The sequence below is a fragment of the Pseudophryne corroboree genome, chromosome 7 (genome assembly GCF_028390025.1).
Source record: "Pseudophryne corroboree isolate aPseCor3 chromosome 7, aPseCor3.hap2, whole genome shotgun sequence".
NCBI lineage: Eukaryota > Metazoa > Chordata > Amphibia > Anura > Myobatrachidae > Pseudophryne > Pseudophryne corroboree.
Genome location: NC_086450.1, coordinates 388,763,221 through 388,782,698, shown reverse-complemented (window position 1 = coordinate 388,782,698; position 19,478 = coordinate 388,763,221). Strand labels below are relative to the sequence as shown.

The 19,478-nt window shown below is 44.7% G+C and overlaps 1 long non-coding RNA gene across 5 annotated transcripts in view; it reads right to left on the bottom strand.

Moving 5' to 3' along the window:
• Nucleotides 1-3,155: 3,155 nt before the first annotated feature.
• The window catches only part of LOC134945374 (uncharacterized), a 101,390-nt gene continuing 85,067 nt past the window's right edge, over nucleotides 3,156-19,478 (bottom strand). For 4 of the 5 annotated variants that reach the window (XR_010182105.1, XR_010182108.1, XR_010182106.1 and 1 more), the window contains exon 4: nucleotides 3,160-4,520. This is a non-coding gene — a long non-coding RNA (uncharacterized LOC134945374). Of the gene's footprint in view, nucleotides 4,521-19,478 lie in introns of all 5 variants that reach the window. The other variant, XR_010182109.1, reaches the window with a different exon arrangement.

Genomic DNA, 19,478 nt, shown 5'->3' with positions numbered 1-19,478 from the left:
ACACTTGCCTGCCGTACTGTGTAAAATGAGGACTCTTGCCTGCCGTACTGTGTAAAATGGGGACTTTTGCCTACTGTAATGTGTAAAATGGGGACTCTTGCCTTGCGTACTGTGTAAAATGGGGACTCTTGCATGCCGTACTGTATAAAATGGGGAATCTTGCCTGCCGTAATGTGTAAAATGGGGACTCTTGCCTGCCGTAATGTGTAAAATGGGGACTCTTGCCTACTGTACTGTGTAAAATGGGGACACTTGCCTGCCATAATGTGTAAAATAGGGACTCTTGCCTGCCGTACTGTGTAAAATGGGGACTCTTGCCTGCCGTAATGTGTAAAATGGGGACTCTTGCCTGCGTAATGTGTAAAATGGGGACTCTTGCCTGTCGTACTGTGTAAAATGGGGACACTTGCCTGCCGTAATGTGTAAAATTGGGACACTTGCCTGCCGCAATGTGTAAAATGGGGACACTTGCCTGCCGCAATGTGTAAAATGGGGACATGTGCCTGCCGTACTGTGTAAAATGGGGACTTTTGCCTGCCGTACTGTGTAAAATGGGGACTCTTGCCTGCCGTACTGTGTAAAATGGGGACTCTTGCCTGCCGTAATGTGTAAAATGGAGACTCTTGCCTGTGCAATGTGTAAAATGGGGACACGTGCCTGCCGCAATGTGTAAAATGGGGGACGTAACTGCTGTAATGTGTAAAATGGGGACTCTTACCTGCCGTACTGTGTAAAATGGGGACTTTTTTCCCCTGTGGTGGCCGTGATGATTAGGCCACGCCCATTTTAATAAGAACGCACCCATTTTATCGAGGCCACAATCCCTTGCCGGGAGCGTGCGCATGCTTTTTCTTTTTATATCTATGTGGGGGGGCACTTTTTTTTTTATGTCAATGGGGGGGGGGGCACATTTTTAAATCTCGCACTGGGAGCCAAATTGGCTAGAAACAGCCCTGGACAGAAGCATGCACAGGTCAGTAAAATCTGGGGACTACAGGTACCAGCAGGACCTTTAATGCCCGCATGCTGGTACTGGTGGTTATCCAAGTACCAGCATGCGGGGGAGGCTGGCTGGGACCTGTAGTCCCACCTGTAAAAAACAGTATTCATTCTAATGGATTATCAATTTAGCACCCACGCCCAGGGGTGCCAGGGATAGCATCAGCCTTCAGCCTTGTCCTTTTGTGCCCTGGAGGGGGATGGGGGGGGGGTACACCACCCCCAAGGAAACCCCAGCCATGGCTGACTGGTTGGGGAGGGATGGTAATGGTACGACTTCGGGGACCAATATACAGTAAGCGTGTCCCTGGGCTGTGGCATTACCTCCCTGGCTAGTGGAGCCAGGTGCTGGTTTCAAACGTATAGGGTACCTCTATGTCTTCTTCCCCCATATTTTTTAGAGCTAGGACCGTTCCAAGAGCCCGGTGCTGGTTGTTAAAATACAGGGGAAGCTCACACCTGTTTTCCCCTGTGTTTTTTCAACAAGAACAAGCTCAGAGAGCCTGGGGCTGGTTATGCTCTTTTATTTTTTTATTTTTAACAATTTCTATGATTTAACTGACAGAAGCATGAATGGATCTCACTAATCTCCTGTGCATGCTTCTGTCAGACTCGCCTATAAAAAGTTGGTCTATTTATAGGTGAGTTTTTGGTCATGTTTTAGGTCTGAGTTCGAAACTCTGATCCTATGATATTGGCCCTCATTCCGAGTTGTTCGCTCGCTAGCCGCTTTTCGCAGCAGTGCACACGCTAAGCCGCCGCCCTCTGGGAGTGAATCTTAGCTTAGCAGAATTGCGAACGAAGTATTCACAATATTGCGAAAAGATTTTTCTTTGCAGTTTCTGAGTAGCTCGAGACTTACTCTTCCAGTGCGATCAGTTCAGTGCTTGTCGTTCCTGGTTTGACGTCACAAACACACCCAGCGTTCGCCCAGACACTCCCCCGTTTCTCCAGCCACTACCGCGTTTTTCCCAGAAACGGCAGCGTTTTTTCACACACCCATAAAACGGCCAGTTTCCGCCCAGAAACACCCACTTCCTGTCAATCACACTCCGATCACCAGAACGAAGAAAAAACCTCGTAATGCCGTGAGTAAAAAAACAAACTTCTTAGCAAATTTACTTGACGCAGCGCGAACATTGCGCATGCGCAGTTAGCGGAAAATCGCACCGATGCGAAGAAAAATAACGAGCGAACAACTCGGAATGAGGGCCAGTGACCGAGTTGTATGTTTTCCTATGAAAAACATCTGGATCTGAATTTGTACTGTGCGAGTTGCGGACCCTATTACCTTTGTGAGTTTAGAAAACGTGTGAGTTTAGTGCTATAAATGCACATTTTACAAACTCAAACCCTATTACATTTTGGTCATTCCATGTCAGTTCACCCAGGCATGTCACCCACCGACTCAGATTTTCATGAAACTTTGTACACTTTATACTACCAAAGAGCTAATAAACCATGTATATTTTTTCTGCTCTAGGCCTCATAGTTTTTGAGATATAGGAGGTCAAAGTTTTGAAAAATTGCTGGGAAATGCCACTCCTGATGCTCTGTTTTTTCTGATGTGTATCTGGGAAAAAAAATCACATCTCAGTGCCTGATCCACATATCACTTTGAAATGTTGATCCTTTGGCAATTGAAATATGGAGATTCTGGAAAAAAAATGTTTTAGCAATCTTGCTAACTCCGAGAGTTCAATGGGGGTAATTCTGAGTTGATCGCAGTAGGAACTTTGTTAGCAGTTGGGCAAAACCATGTGCACTGCAGGGGAGGCAGATATAACATGTGCAGAGAGAGATAGATTTGGGTGTGGTGAGTTCAATCTGCAATCTAAGTTGCAGTGTAAAAATAAAGCAGACAGTATTTACCCAACCCACCCAAATCTAATTCTCTCTGCACATGTTATATCTGCCTCCCCTGCAGTGCACATGGTTTTGCCCAACTGCTAAAAAATTTCCTGCTGCGATCAACTTGGAATTACCCCCAATATACATTCCTTTATGTCATACTTAATTTTTTTGGTGCAAAAAAAGTGTGTTCAATTAGCATTATCAACCTAAGGCAGAGGAGTGATCATGTCCATTTTTTATATAAATTGAACCTTTAAAGTCTATGAAAGAAAAATAATGGGATTTTGATTGCCTGTATGAGTATTTTAATGTTTCATTATAATTCTCACATTAAAAATTAAAATTATTATTGAATATAATTTTGCCCGCCAGGGGAGTATTTTCATTTGTATATTTCTATGTGTATGTGCAGATTTCCAATTACACATAGGGGAGTATTCAATTAGCTGCAATAACCCGATTTTTGCACGAAAAACTGGGATTTTACTGCAAATCGTGAAAGACCTCTATTCAAATAGCTGCAATAATTTATCATCGATAATTTAAGCGTGAATTTCACTTCACCTACTCTGAGCGGGTGCAAAGTTGGGAAAAATCTCTATTTCAAGGTAAAAATGTCATGATTTGGCTCCGAAGCCCTGGTTCACAACCCCCCCCTTTCCCCCTAATGACTATGTAGGTATTTTCATTATTTTTAACTGGCTAATAATGTCATTTTTGGGGTGAAAAAGTGCAATGGAATTTGGGGTTCAAAGTATGTGACAGATATATTAGGGTGCTTTATGCCTAAGACAAATGTTTTTAGACTTGCAGGTGGGAGTAGTCAGTCTTTTTCCACTTTTTTTTCCAAGTCTCCTACAATGACCCGAATACAGTATATACTTATACCCATTTTTATGTACCCCGAATTTAATGAGAGCACTTATTTTGCTGAAAAAAAATAGCTTTGATCATTTTTTTATTTAAAAAAAATGCATATAACAGCCATTTGACGCAATTTATTACCCCAACTCTATTTAAGATGACCTCTAATACACTTCTATACTGTTATCCTATGTTAATTTGGCATTTTTGTTCAGACTGACTTCCCCATTTTCAGTGTAGAATTTTCACGCAAATCCTATTATTCGCGATTTTTGAATTTGCACCTATTAAATTCCAAAATCGTGAAAACAGGATTTGCGCAAAAATTCTTGCAGTGAAAATGGGTAAATCTGCCTGCCTGTGGATGTTTTGCTACTGCGCACATATATATAAATCGCACTGCACATTTGCTGAGATGGTTTTACAACACAGTCACAGTGAGGCTTTATTCAAAGTGAGTGACAGTAAGGGGGCGTTTGAGGGAGGAAATGGTGAGTGACCAATCAAACACAGATGTGTCATTTTGGGAGGGGGGGAGGGTCACAGCTTACAACTGTGATCCTGTGCGCAGATAAAAATCTTACATCCAGCGGCCACAGGGTTGCCCGTAAGGTCAATTATCACCGTACAATATGTGCGTCCAATGTCTGCATCTTCATACACAAGCGGCGGCTGTCAGACGCTTCAGTGGGCATCTCAATACAAATCCTGGTGTCTGCAACATTTGCATATTTTCGCACAGCTGCTGCGTAATTAATCATAGCTGCGAAGGCCCTGAATCAGCAATGGCTGCTACCCCAATCCTGAAAAACAAGATATCTGACATCAGTATTCCCAAATGACTACTGAATCTTAAAAGTACACTGAACTAGAACACTGTAATAGATGAAAAATCCAAAATGATAAATGAAGAAACCTCTCCATAAGGATGTTTCTTAATGAATCTCATTAAGTGAGGTAACAGACAAGCATCTAACTGTTGCAAGCATTTCTTGCCCTGTTGATTTGTTTTTATTTATTTATTTACTAGTAAAGGGACACAGCTTTTGCTGGGTAACCTCAGTGCCTGCCCACCTGTGTTTTGTTCATATGTTTGTAAATCCAGTCATAAGGATACAGAGACATGCGAGTTCACTGCTGTGCTGTTTATCCCATCACCAACTCCAGACACACTGCACACTGGACCACCCACTCCCCAGCATCCCCCTGGTCCTAGGGACCATCACTGAAGATACAGGCTTACACAGATTAGTAAGGGAGTGTCTACAAATATTAAGCATTCTAAGACACTAACATCACATCCTCTTTTCTATAAAGATAAGCCCTGTATGCTTCAATGCAACAATTAACAACGTCATATTAAGAACATCATCTAACATGTTTCAATGAGTCTCTCAGGTCTGCGTATTTCCCTTTTGGGTCTTTCATACACAGTCTGTGTTTCATCGACCATGTTGGACCTTTCTAGAATCGTGGTTGGTTCACCATTATCAGGATCATCATACATGTCAGATGAAGGGTATTCTTCAGTCATGTTGTCTTCATTATGGTTAGGTTGAGATCTTAAATCCACCCGATTTCTTCTTACTTCCGTTCCACGCTCTGTACGTATAGGATAAGAACTTGGTGCTACTTGTGCTTGCACAATACCTTTCTGCACCCAAATACCTTTCTTGTGATCTCTGAGATGGACTTGGTCACCCGATTTTAGATCATATAAGCTTTTTGTTCGTCTGTCATGGAACAGTTTCTGTTTCGCCTGTTGACGTTCCTTACTCAGTCTGACCAACGCTGAGTTATGTGTATTAAGCAGTTCATCGTGTATCGGGAGATTTACTCTAATCCTCCTTCCCATCAGCATTTGTTCAGGAGAAAGTCCATTCTGTAAAGGTGTACTGCAGTAGATTAAAAAACTTTTGTAGAAATCTTCTTTACCTTCTTGAGCTTTTTTCATGAGACTCTTTACAGTTTTTACTGAACTTTCCACCAACCATTTGAGCGTGGATAGTGGGGACTTGATGTAGTATGGACAAATTCCCACTCATCAGCAAATTGTCTAAATTCAGCACTGGAAAACTGAGGACCATTGTCAGTGAACACTTCCATAGGAACACCATGCCTTGCAAAGATTGACTTCATGCAATTGATTACGACTATACTAGTAGTTGTATGTAGTGTCTTCACCTCAGGGTAGTTAGAGTAATAATCAGTCACGACAATGTACGTTTTCCCATTACAATCAAACAAATCTGCGCCAACTTTCTGGTACGGTCTCTCTGGCACTGCGTGAGGACTCAGTGGCTCGACTTGTTGTTTCGGTCTATACGTAAGACATAATTCACATGTAGCTGTAGTCTGTGCTATGTCTTGGTTCATTCTTGGCCAATACATAACTTCACGCGCTCTCTGCTTACATTTTTCTTCTCCTAAGTGGCCTTCATGTATCTTGCACAGCATAGTTTTTCTTAGCCGTGCAGGTATGACAAACCTATTGCCTTTGTAAATAATACCATCGACAACTGTAAGGTCACTGCGGTACATCCAATAATCATGGATAGATAGCAGGCACGCATGTTTTTCTGCTGGCCAACCTTTCAGAATGATATCTTTCAACACTTTCATTGTGTCATCTGTCTCAGTTTCTTTCTTAATCTGTTCTTGTCTTGAAAGAGACACTGGTAGAGAAGCTACGATCAAATTAACATAGGCTTCTATCTCTTCATCCATCAGACTTTTGGAACCTTCACTTTTGTCCACAGCACGAGAAAGTGTATCAGCAATGTACATGTATTTGCCGGGACAGTACAGCAAGTGTACGTCATATTTCTGTAGTCTGATAACCATTCGTTGAATTCTCATGGGACAGTCATGTAATGATTAAGTCATGATAGCTACCAATGGCTTGTGGTCAGTTTCCACTGTAAATGTTTGACCATACACAAACTGATGAAATCGCTCACATGCATATGTGATCGCTAGAAGTTCTTTTTCTATCTGAGCATACCTTGTTTCAGCACTTGTCAGTGCTCTTGATGCATAGATTACTGGTTGCCATGTATCCTCATGTTCTTGTAACAGCATTGAGCCTAGGCCAAATTGTGAAGCATCTGCTGAAATTCTTATTCTTTTCGCAGGATCAAAGATTTTTAGCACTGGTTGCTCTGTAATGATCTGTTTCAAGTTTTGCCAACTTTCTTCTTGTTCATGTAACCACATCCACTCGTTATCTTTGTCCAACAACCATCTAAGAGAGGCTGTTCGTTCAGAGAGTTGAGAAATAAACTTTCCTAAGTAAGTAATCATTCCTAGGAATCTTCCGACGTCGTCTTTGTTGTTAGGACGTTCCATGTTCACTATGGCTGATATTTTCCTTGGGCCTGGTTTTACACCTTGATCCGAGACCACGGCGCCGATAAAGGTAAGTGTATTCACGCCAAATTCACATTTGTCCTTGTTTAGCTTTAGATTCACTTTCTTGACAAGTTCCATTACTTGTCTCAATCTAGAATCATGTTCTTCCTTTGTAGATTCCCAGACAATGTCATCCATCATTGTTTCAACACCTGGAATATGTTCAAAAATCATGTGTATCTTTTTGTGATATACTTCTGGAGCAGACAATATTCCATATGGTAGTCGAAGAAATCTGTATCGACCTTCTGGTGTATTAAATGTACAAATCTTTGAGCTGGCCTCATCTAGCTTCATTTGCCAGAATCCTGAAGATGCGTCCAATTTACCGAACCATTTTGCTCCCGCAAATTGCGACATGATTTCATCTCTGGTTGGTAGTTTGAAATGTTCTCGTTTAATAGCTTTGTTTAAATCTCTCGGGTCTAGACATATTCTGAGTTGTCCATTTTTCTTTTCAACAATTAATAAGGAGCTTACCCATTCAGTAGGCTCATCAACTTTCTGTATCACACCCAAGGCTTCCATGCGATTTAACTCTAGTTTCAGTTTTTCTCTCAGTGCAAATGGCACTTTTCTACAGGGGTGTATCACTGAAGAAACTTGCGTGTCTATATTTATTTTATGCTCTCCAGGCAAACAACCTAGACCTTCAAACAAGTCTCTGTATTCTGTAAACATCGATTTGCAGTCATCTTCTACTTGTGATGTCACCATAAAAACTTTCTTTAGTGAGCTTAGTTTCTCACAGGAACTTAATCCTAGAATCGGTTGCACATTTTTATCCACAATCAGTAGAGATGTTTTAAACTGTTGTCCCTTATATTTCAGTGTCACTAAACATGTACCTTTCACAGGAATTTCCTCCCCAGTGTACCCTGTAACTTTCACTTTGGCTGGATTAAATTTTAGGTTTTACTCTAAAAGTCTTATAGTCTTGAAACGATATTAAATTCACCTGCGCGCCAGTATCAAGCTTAAAGGGAATGACAATCTCGTTCACAGTTAAAGGGACAATCCATTCTTTCTTATCTGCACTGCAAAGTTCAATGCAATCCACAAAGAATTCCTCTGTTTGTTTAACAGCATGCACATTGGTTGTTTCCCTTTTCATTTTACAGCATTTGGCAAAGTGATTAAGTCTACCACATTTCATGCAGGTTTTACCATAAGCAGGGCACATTTTAGGATTGTGAGCATTTCCACATCTACTACACATTTCCTTATTAGACTGTGGCTTAGACTGCTTCATTCTTGAGAATGGAGGTTTGCTTAGCTCTGTTTTCTGTACTACATGGACAGCAGCATCAACTTCCTTGTGTAACTTTTTGGCTTGAAATCTAGTTATTTCTGGGGATTTGCACATAGTCACTGCCTTTTCTAGTGTTAGGTCTTGCTCTCTCAGCAATCTCCCTCTGAGTCCATTATCAGGTATTCCACAGACAATACGATCTCTAATCAGTAAATCCTTTAAATCACCAAACTCACAGGTTTTACTGAGTGATTGCAGCTCTGTAACATACTGATCAAATCCATCTACAGACTTCTGATCACATGTGAAAAACTTATATCTTTCATATGTCACATTTTTCCTTGGCACAAAGTAATCTTCAAACTTTTGCATTATAGAAGATAGCATCATATTCTACCCCTCATCAAACTGAAAACTATTATAAATGTCCAGCACATCCTCTCCTATCACATGGAGGAAAATGGATGCCTTTGTTTTGTCAGCCTCTGTATCAGCTCCACATGCAGCAAGATATATATAAAACCTTTGCTTAAATCTTTTCCAGTTTTCAGACAAGTTACCAGACATCAGTATGCCGGTTGGAGGAGCCAGTTTATCCATGGTTACTCACTGTTTGAAGAGAGGAGCACACGGCAGGCTTTGCAGACACTGAGTATCACAGCCTTACAGACTTCTGCAAGATTCTTTCACACTCTGAGAGCACTAGCAGTCCAAGTTAAACTTCTTCTGACACCATGTTTTGGTCATATGTTTGTAAATCCAGTCATCAGGATACAGAGACATGTGAGTTCACTGCTGTGCTGTTTATTCCATCACCAACTCCAGACACACTGCACACTGGACCACCCACTTCCCAGCATCCCCCTGGTCCTAGGGACCATCACTGAAGATTCAGGCTTACACAGATTAGCAAGGGAGTGTCTACAAATATTAAGCATTCTAAGACACTAACATCACACACTGCTCCACCTGTCACCTCTCTATCCACTGCTGTGCCCCCTGCCCTCTTTCGCCCCCTCTCTGCCTGCAGCTTTGTCCCTCCTCCGCACTCTGTATCACCTGCCCCAATGCACTCCATACTGCCTCCATACTTACAGCCCTACTATTGGCTGTTCCTCCTCCAAGTCCAGTCATGGTAGGCTAGGGTCTGCCGCATCTCCCTAGCAGTCCTTTTCACAAAAATACAGACTCATACAGAAGTAATGTCGCAGCATGCCAGATCCCAGTTCTTACCTACCAGGGATGGACGTGTTCTGTTGTGGGCAGGTGCCTGTTGGCACCCTCTGCAGTCAGGTGCCCTCCTTGCTGACTAGCGTACCCTCTCTCCAACTGCTGCAGGGACCACCGGTATCTCTCCCCTGCTGTTAGTGTGGGCTGCCCTTTTCCTGGTGGCTGTGGGTGGCTTTGAATGCAGACGGATGTGGCTCCCACTGGGTTGCTTGTGCTCCTCTGCGTGAAATTTGAAGGGTCAGGGGTATCAAATGTAATGTCAGATTCACCCTCCTCCCTATAAAAGGAAATCTCTGGGCACTGATCAAGTGCCCGAGTATTAGGCTCAAATCCTGCACTCCAGCTTTTGCTCTGTTAGAGCTCCCTTTGTTCTGATCCTGTGCGCCTTCTCTTTGCTGCTGCTTCTTCTGACTTTTTGGTTTGTCAATTCTTCTGACCTGATTCTGATTGTGCATATTCCCTGGTACCTCATTGCCCACCTGGTTATAACCCATTTTTGTATGCCTTATGGTGATTAGTCTCACTGTCTGCCTTCATACCCACCAGCCGTACATCAGAACACAGTCACATGGTGGCTAACTGCGTAACGGGTGCAGTGAAACCCAAACCCCCTTCTGTAGACTCCTCGCCTCAGTTCTAACAGTTCTATATCAGTCCTAGTTGTACATTCATACCATCCAAGCAAGAGTTGTCACAGTATACTCTGGCTCTAAAACATGGATGCCGCTGGTAACACCTCTGCAAATGAACTCCTAGAACTCCTGCTTAACAGAATGGAGAGACAAGAGCACGATTAGGCTCAGATCATTCAGTACTTATAGAACCTTGTGCAGTGGGTTAATGTGCAGCCTCCTCAAGCACAGCCTGCGCCACTTCCTGCAGCTCCGGATCACGCCGCAGGATCCTCATCTCAACTGCAGATACCTAACCACCCTAATTTTTATAGGGACCCTAAAAGATACTGGATTTTGAACCAGTGTTCAATACAAGCCGCCAACTTCCCAACTGAAAAGAATAAAGATGGCTTATATTATCTCTTGTTGTCTGGGCAGGCATTGGCCTGGGCCTCTCCCTTCTGGGAAAGAAACAACCGAGACAAGTAACATCTGCTGCCTCCGTGGGCCAGTATGCTATACATTTCAGGATGCAAGCTTCCAGACTCCATTGGAATAATAAGGCCCTTGTCGCCACCTTATGGCAGAAGTTATCTGAACAAATCAAGGACGAATTAGCATCCAGTGTGATGCCGTTGTGTGACAGCATGTGAAAATGGTACTAAGAGGATTCATTCCTTCTATTTCCTAAAGCATCACTGTTTTAGAAACCATACATACTGTATGTTTATAAAAAAAAATTTTTTATATATTTTCTAAATGTTTTTTTTTCCTGTGGATTTTGCTGTGATCGGATGACAAATAATGTTGAATCAGCCTTTTGAATGATATTTCCCCACTGGGTGTTTGTAATCAAGAACTGGTAAACATTGAAAACGTAAAAAAAAATTACATACAGTAATGTGAAGAAATTTTTCTAAATATTAAGCTAATCAGTTTTAGATTATGTTAAGTGGATGTGTAAAGTTAAATACGGCAGTAAAAATACCACAACTGTGGTAACAAATGCTAGGAACTTTCCAAATAAAACAGCTGACGCAGAATGAATGATGTGCAAGAGATTTATGCCTACCTTCCAGCCTTGCAAATTTGGGACAAAATGGGATAATCCCCTGTCCACCAAATGGCTGCCTCCTACTTGTGAAGACTACAAATCAGAACAGGTGGGAGGTATAATTCTGAAATAGTCACTCACTTTGTGGAACTCCCTTATGGGAAATCCTGGAGGGAGAGAGTCTATGGGGATCCTGCAGATGGTGTGGCATTGTGAATTGTGTCATCACCAACCTGCCCTCTTCACTGCAGAAGTGGGTAGCTGCAGGTGTGTAGTCTACTGTCCCGAGATTGTGGCAGAGCTCTCCAAAATTCAGCACATTCCCAAACATTCCTGTACAGTAGGCAAGCATGGACAGGGACGGTTCTAGACCTTGTGGCGCCCAGGGTGAACGTTTCCTTTGGTGCCCCCCTCACCCCCCCATTAAAAACAGGGACAGTGCATGCTGAAGTCGCCCAGCAAAAATATAGGGGTGTGGCTTCATGGGGAAGCGGCATGGCCACAGAATAGTACCAATCCACATTACACCACACAGTAGTACCCCTTATACACATTATGCCATGTTAGCGCCCCTTACACGCACTAGACCACAGAAGAGCAGAGCTCCTTATACTTATTATCCCAGGTAGAGCTCCTTTTATGCACGTTACACCCAGTGGCGTAAGTTTGGCCCAGTTGCCCGGAGGCAAGATAAATATTGATGCACCCCTACATTTATAAAAATATATGTATATTATACATATATATATTCATGTATGTGTGTGTGTATATATATATATATATATATATATTTTAAATCACACATTTCGTAGCAGTCATACCCAGGATTAAAACCCATGACCTGTTATACTGAAGGAAGACATCTTACTGATAGAGCTATTTGTTCCTGCATTGCAAAATTGCATATTCTAACTACATGAACTACAGTCTATGAAGCTGCTACATAGAATTGTCAGTTCAAAACCATTGCAACTAGGCAGATCTATGTAGTGTACAGTTACACACTACATAGATCTGCTCAGTCACTCACAATGCTGATAATTTCTCTGACAATTATTTTACAAGTGTTATACCCAGGATTAGAACCCACAACCTATTACACTGGAAACATGCACCTTACTGATGGAGCTATTTGCTCCTGTATAGGAAGCCTGAGAATTCTAACTGTATGCAAATAGCTGCATCAGTAAGGTGCCTGCTTCCAGTGTAATAGGTCATGGGTTCAAATCCTGGTTATGACAGTTGTAAAATGTGTATCATTCTATACTAAAGAGGGTGGGACTTGTAAGGTGTAGGGAGGAAGAGCTAGCGGTGGCTGTCAATTCATTTAATTGAATGGCGTCACTGAACAAACGGAATGGGAGGACAGATGCCACCCAACAGAGCAGGAGCCCGGCGGCAGCTGACTCCGTTATCTCCCACAGTTACGACTCTGGTTACACACGTTGTGACAGGAGGTAGAGCCCCCTACACACGTTGTGCCAGGTAGAGCACTTTACACATTGTGCCAAGTAGAGCCCTTTACACACATTTTGCCTGGTAGAGCCCTTTACACACGTTGTGCCAGGTAGAGCTTCTTATACATGTTGCACCAGGAAGAGCCCCTTACACATGTTATGCCAAGTAGAGCCCCATATACTGTTAGGGTCTCCTGCCCTGTGCTGCCACGTCGTCATGGCAACCGGGAGACAAGTGCTAGTGGAGTAACCTGAGCGCAGCTGATACTCCGGTTCGGGTCTTTTGCTGTGCAGTGGTTATAGGCTCTGTGCACGGCAGGGGATCCGGTGCTGGTTTTTGTGCTCACAGTCTGTGAGGTCTGAGTGGGGTGTGGACAGCACCTGCTTTATAAGGCCTCTTTTCAGGGTAAGCAGATGCTGCTGAATCTTTGTTGGTTAGTCAGTTCATGAAAGTTAGCCAGTACTGTGTAGCTTTGTATTTGTTTGTTGCTTACTGCAAATAGGCCTGGGGATTTGGTATTACACTCTGCCAATCCAGACCTAGCAGTAAGACTGGAGTCAGTCGTTTAGCTTGCTGGGGTTCTGTTACTACTCTGTGAACTTAGCAAGTTTGCGGCTGTATTCTAAGACTTGCCTGTCTAATCCTGTCTCACTGTGCTAGGTGTCAGGGGTCAGTTTAGTGGCAGTAAGCTAAAACCTGTGCACTGCAAGTGAGAATTAGGATTGTGGAGATTCTCCTTGTGTCTATCATTCCATCTCTGACCAAGGAGTTTACTGCCACACCCGTTGGTAACCCTTTAGGGTTTTGCTGTTGCCCTTAGCAACAGCATTTCGGGTTCTCTACGTATTAAAACACAACATCTTGCTTTTCCATCTGAGCAGTTCTAATACAAGGGAGATACCCAGTTCCTTAGCCTCTGGGCTTCTCTGTTCACTTTGTGTGTATTTTGTTACCCTATCACCTTCTGTGTACGTTATGTCATATTCCCCAGTTTGTCTGTGAGTCCATCTGTTTTGCATAACAGTTCAAACACCAGTACATTCCTGCAGACACTGGAGTGCATAACAGTTCTGACACCAGTACTTTCCTGCAGGCACTGGTGTGCATAACATATTCAGCAGCCTAATACTCCTGTTGAAATTTTGTGGGAATATGGAGCATACCCCTCAAAATACGTTGCAACAGGTGGTCGATCAGGTGCAGGTCCTGACTCGACAATTTAATGATTTGTCCATTAAAATGCACACCTCCCAGGCTGCTGGCGGAGCTCCCGCAGCAGCAGCACCTGCAGGGGTTAAGGAGCCGAAAGTAAATCTCCCGGATCGTTTTTCTGGAGATCGCTCGCAGTTCTTTTGTTTCAAGGAGAGCTGCAAGCTATACTTCCGGCTTAGGCCTCAGTCTTCTGGGTCGGAGATTCAGCGGGTGGGCATAGTGATTTCCTTGCTACAAGGAGACCCACAGGTCTGGGCATATGGGTTGCAGCCTGACTGTCCGTCGCTTAAAAGTGTTGATGCTTTTTTTACGGCACTGGGCATGTTGTATGATGACCCTGACAAGACGGCCTCAGCCGAGGCTCAGATTTCGATCCTTAAGCAAAGGCGAAGGCCAGTTGAGGTTTACTGTACGGAGTTTCGGAGGTTGGCCCATGATACCCAGTGGAATGACCCAGCCCTGAGACACCAGTACCGAAGAGGTCTTTCTAACCAGATAAAGGACCAACTGGTACAATATCCCTTGCCTGATAGCTTGGATCAGCTCATGCAGTTATCCATCCGGGTGGATAGACGGCTGAGAGAGCGTAGGCTTGAAAGGGAGACTGAGATTTCCTTCCTTCCCAAGGGAACCTCAGACTCTGAGGAATTTTCTGAGGAGCCTATGCAGATTGGGGCTACCCGCCTCTCCTCGCGTGAGAAGACGCGGAGGAGACAGCAGGGGTTGTGTTTGTACTGTGGGAATAAAGGTCATGTGGTAGTATCATGCCCAGAAAAGCCGGAAAACTTCAGGGCCTGAGGGTGATGGGAAATATCCTGTCAGGCCAGAAGTCAGAATTTCCCAAGAAGACTTTTATCATTCCGGTGACCTTGAAGATCCTCGGTCAAACTGTCAAGACTGAGGCCTTTGTGGACAGTGGGGCCGACGGGGTTTTTATGGACCGCCAATTCGCCCTGAAACACTCTGTTCCCTTAGTACCCTTGGCATCGGAAATTGAGATTTGTGGGTTAAACGGGGAACCATTATCCCAAGGTAAAATTACCTCTTGCACTAGCCAGATTTCTTTGTTTATTGGAGCCACACACTCTGAAAAATTGTCCTTTTATGTGACTGTCTGTACTTTTGCCCCATTGGTGTTGGGGTTACCCTGGTTAAGGGCCCACAATCCTCAATTTGACTGGGTCTCTGGGGAGATTCTTAGTTGGGGTACTGATTGTTTCAGGAGTTGCTTGAGCCTTCCAGTCAGGCTCTCGCAGCTAAGTTTGCCAGGATTGCCAGGGTGTTATGCAGATTTTGCGGACGTGTTCTCCAAAAAAGTTGCAGAGGTACTACCTCCCCATCGCCCCTATGACTGTGCCATTGATTTGTTGCCAAATGCTAAGCTTCCCAAGAGCAGGTTGTACTCCCTGTCACGTCCTGAGACTCAGGCTATGGCAGAGTACATTCAGGAGAACTTGGCTAAGGGATTTATCAGACCTTCACAGTCTCCAGTTGGGTCGGGGTTCTTCTTCGTGGGTAAAAAGGACGGTTCGTTGCGACCCTGCATCGACTTCAGGGAATTGAACCGTATCACGATTAAAAACTCATACCCACTGCCTCTCATTTTGGTCTTGTTTGACCAGCTTCGTACTGCCACCATTTTTTCTAAGATTGACCTACGCGGTGCGTACAATCTAATCCGAATAAGAGAGGGGGATGAATGGAAGACTGCCTTTAATACCCACTCAGGGCATTATGAATATTTGGTGATGCCTTTTGGGCTCTGTAATGCCCCGGCAGTCTTCCAGGATTTCATGAATGATGTGCTCAGGGAATATTTGGATAGATTCTTAGTTGTATACTTAGATGACATCCTAATCTTCTCCCATTCCCTGGAGGAACATCAGAAGCATGTACGCTTAGTCCTCCAGAAACTCAGAGACCACCGGCTTGGGGCGAAGCTGGAGAAGTGCGAATTTGAAGTTCAGCAAATCGCATTTCTAGGATATATTATCTCCCCAGAAGGTTTCCAAATGGAGGGTTCCAAGGTACAGGCAGTCCTGGATTGGGTGCAGCCCACTAGTTTGAAGGCGCTTCAGCGTTTCCTGGGCTTTGCGAATTTTTATAGACGATTTATCGCTGGATTTTCGTCTATAGTGGCGCCCTTGGTGGCACTCACTAAGAAAGGGGCGGATGTTGCTCACTGGTCTTGTGAGGCTAAAGCGGCTTTTGCCCGTCTCAAAAGGGCATTTGTTTCGGCCAAGGTGCTGCGACACCCAGATCCAGAGCGTCCTTTTGTGGTGGAGGTGGATGCCTCTGAGATGGGTATTGGGGCAGTGCTTTCTCAGATGGGAGTGTCTGATAATCGCCTTCATCCCTGTGCTTACTTTTCCCGTAAATTTTCGCCTGCCGAAATGAATTATGACGTGGGTAACCGGGAATTGTTGGCTATTAAGGATGCACTCGAGGAGTGGAGACACTGGCTTGAGGGGGCTAAGTTTGTGGTCTCAATTCTCACTGACCATAAGAATCTGGCATATTTAGAGTCAGCGAAGCGTCTCAATGCCAGGCAGGCACGATGGGCTTTGTTTTTTGCTCGCTTTAATTTTTTGATAACATATCGCCCTGGGTCAAAAAACATCAAGGCTGATGCGCTCTCGCGGAGTTTTGCTCCAATCCAGGAGACCACTGAGGAGCCGTTGCCCATTGTTTCCCCATCATGTATTAAAGTGGGCATTACCCAGGACCTCTTATCATTAGTCCTTAGAGCACAGGAGCAGGCTCCTCCAGACCTTCCGGTAGGTCTTTTGTTTGTGCCTCCTAGGTTAAGACAGCGAGTGTTCCTGGAATTCCATGCCAAGAAGTCGGCAGGTCACCCGGGTATTGCCAGAACTCGGGAGTTGCTATCTAGGGTGGTGTGGTGGCCCTCGGTGGCTAAGGATGTGGATCAGTGGGTTCGGGCATGTGACATCTGTGCCCGAAATAAGACTCCTAGAGGGGTTCCTGTTGGCCCATTACATCCACTCTCTATCCCATCTAAGCCATGGACCCACATTTCAATGGATTTTGTGGTGGACTTGCCCAAATCCTCGGGGATGACAGCCATCTGGGTTGTCGTTGACAGGTTTTCGAAGATGGCGCACTTCGTTCCACTGGTTGGGCTGCCATCAGCCAGACGCCTGTCTGAATTATTTATGCTGCATGTTGTGCGTCTCCACGGGTTGCCACTTGATGTGGTCTCTGACCGCGGATCCCAGTTTGTGGCCAAATTCTGGAGGGCATTTTGTTCCGATCTCCAGATTTCTGTCAGCTTGTCGTCAGGCTACCATCCGCAGTCTAATGGGCAGACTGAAAGGGTGAACCAGTCCTTGGAGCAGTTCCTCAGGTGTTATGTCTCCAAGTGTCAGACTGACTGGGTAGCTCATCTGTCCATGGCGGAGTTTGCCTATAACAACGCGGCTCACTCTGCTACAGGGATCTCTCCCTTCCTTTGTGTGTATGGGCATCATCCTAAGGCCAATTCTTTTGACCCCCTGGACTCCACGCCTGGTGGTTCCTCTGTGGTTTCGGTCCTTAGAGGTATTTGGCGGAAAGTGAAGAAAGCCCTTGTGTCTGTGTCATTAGTGACCAAAAGGATTTTTGATAAGCGGAAAAGACCCTGCAGCTTCAAATTAGGAGACTTCGTCTGGTTGTCTACCAAGAATTTGAAGTTGAGACAGCCATCTCATAAGTTAGGGCCCCGGTTCATCGGCCCTTATAAGATCACCAGGGTTATCAATCCGGTGGCATTTCAGTTAGATCTGCCCCGTTCTTTGGGTATCAATAAAACATTTCATTGTTCCCTTTTAAAACGGGCGATTAGTAATCCTTCTTCCAGTGGAAGACCTTCCCCTCTTCTGATACGTGGCCAGAGGGAGTTTGTTGTTGAAAGGATTCTTGACTCCAAGGTGGTTCGGGGTCGGCTGTCATTTTTGGTGCACTGGAAGGGGTATGGCCCGGAGGAGCGGTCGTGGGTGCGCAGTTGTGATCTTCATGCCCCCAGACTGATACGCTCTTTCTTCTCGCAGTTCCCCGATAAACCCGGTGGTAGGGGTTCTTTGACCCCTCGTCAGAGGGGGGGTACTGTTAGGGTCTCCTGCCCTGTGCTGCCACGTCGTCATGGCAACCGGGAGACAAGTGCTAGTGGAGTAACCTGAGCGCAGCTGATACTCCGGTTCGGGTCTTTTGCTGTGCAGTGGTTATAGGCTCTGTGCACGGCAGGGGATCCGGTGCTGGTTTTTGTGCTCACAGTCTGTGAGGTCTGAGTGGGGCGTGGACAGCACCTGCTTTATAAGGCCTCTTTTCAGGGTAAGCAGATGCTGCTGAATCTTTGTTGGTTAGTCAGTTCATGAAAGTTAGCCAGTACTGTGTAGCTTTGTATTTGTTTGTTGCTTACTGCAAATAGGCCTGGGGATTTGGTATTACACTCTGCCAATCCAGACCTAGCAGTAAGACTGGAGTCAGTCGTTTAGCTTGCTGGGGTTCTGTTACTACTCTGTGAACTTAGCAAGTTTGCGGCTGTATTCTAAGACTTGCCTGTCTAATCCTGTCTCACTGTGCTAGGTGTCAGGGGTCAGTTTAGTGGCAGTAAGCTAAAACCTGTGCACTGCAAGTGAGAATTAGGATTGTGGAGATTCTCCTTGTGTCTATCATTCCATCTCTGACCAAGGAGTTTACTGCCACACCCGTTGGTAACCCTTTAGGGTTTTAGCATTTCGGGTTCTCTACGTATTAAAACACAACATCTTGCTTTTCCATCTGAGCAGTTCTAATACAAGGGAGATACCCAGTTCCTTAGCCTCTGGGCTTCTCTGTTCACTTTGTGTGTATTTTGTTACCCTATCACCTTCTGTGTACGTTATGTCATATCCCCCAGTTTGTCTGTGAGTCCATCTGTTTTGCATAACAGTTCAAACACCAGTACATTCCTGCAGACACTGGAGTGCATAACAGTTCTGACACCAGTACTTTCCTGCAGGCACTGGTGTGCATAACATATACACACTGCACCAGGTAGAGCCCCTTACACATGTTGTGCCAGGTAAAGCCCCTTACATACGTTGCACCAGGTAGAGCCCTTTATACACTTTGCACCAGGTAGAGCCCTTTATACATGTCATGCTAGGTAGAGTCCCTTTCACTAGTTGCGCAAGGTAGAGCCCCACTATATATAGAGAGAGAGTGTGAGTGTGTGTGTGTGTGTCCCATCACTCACCAGGTCCGACTGCAGCAGGAGGTCTCCTGGCTCCCAACTGTTTCTGTAGCCACTTCATACCACACTTTCAACCAACGTGAAGCTGGTAGGAGGTCAGTGGTGGAAAGCAGCCAGTGGGGCGTCACCTCGAAGTCCCTTGCCTAGGGACATATTTCCAGCAAGCAAACCCCACCAGGCTGGAGTGCATGAACCCTCTCTCCTTTGTTGGCTCTTTCCCTTCATACATGCAGGACCTGCTGCCTTTACTGTTGCCGTGTGATCAGCAAATAGCAAGAACGGAAGACTCTGATCAGCAAT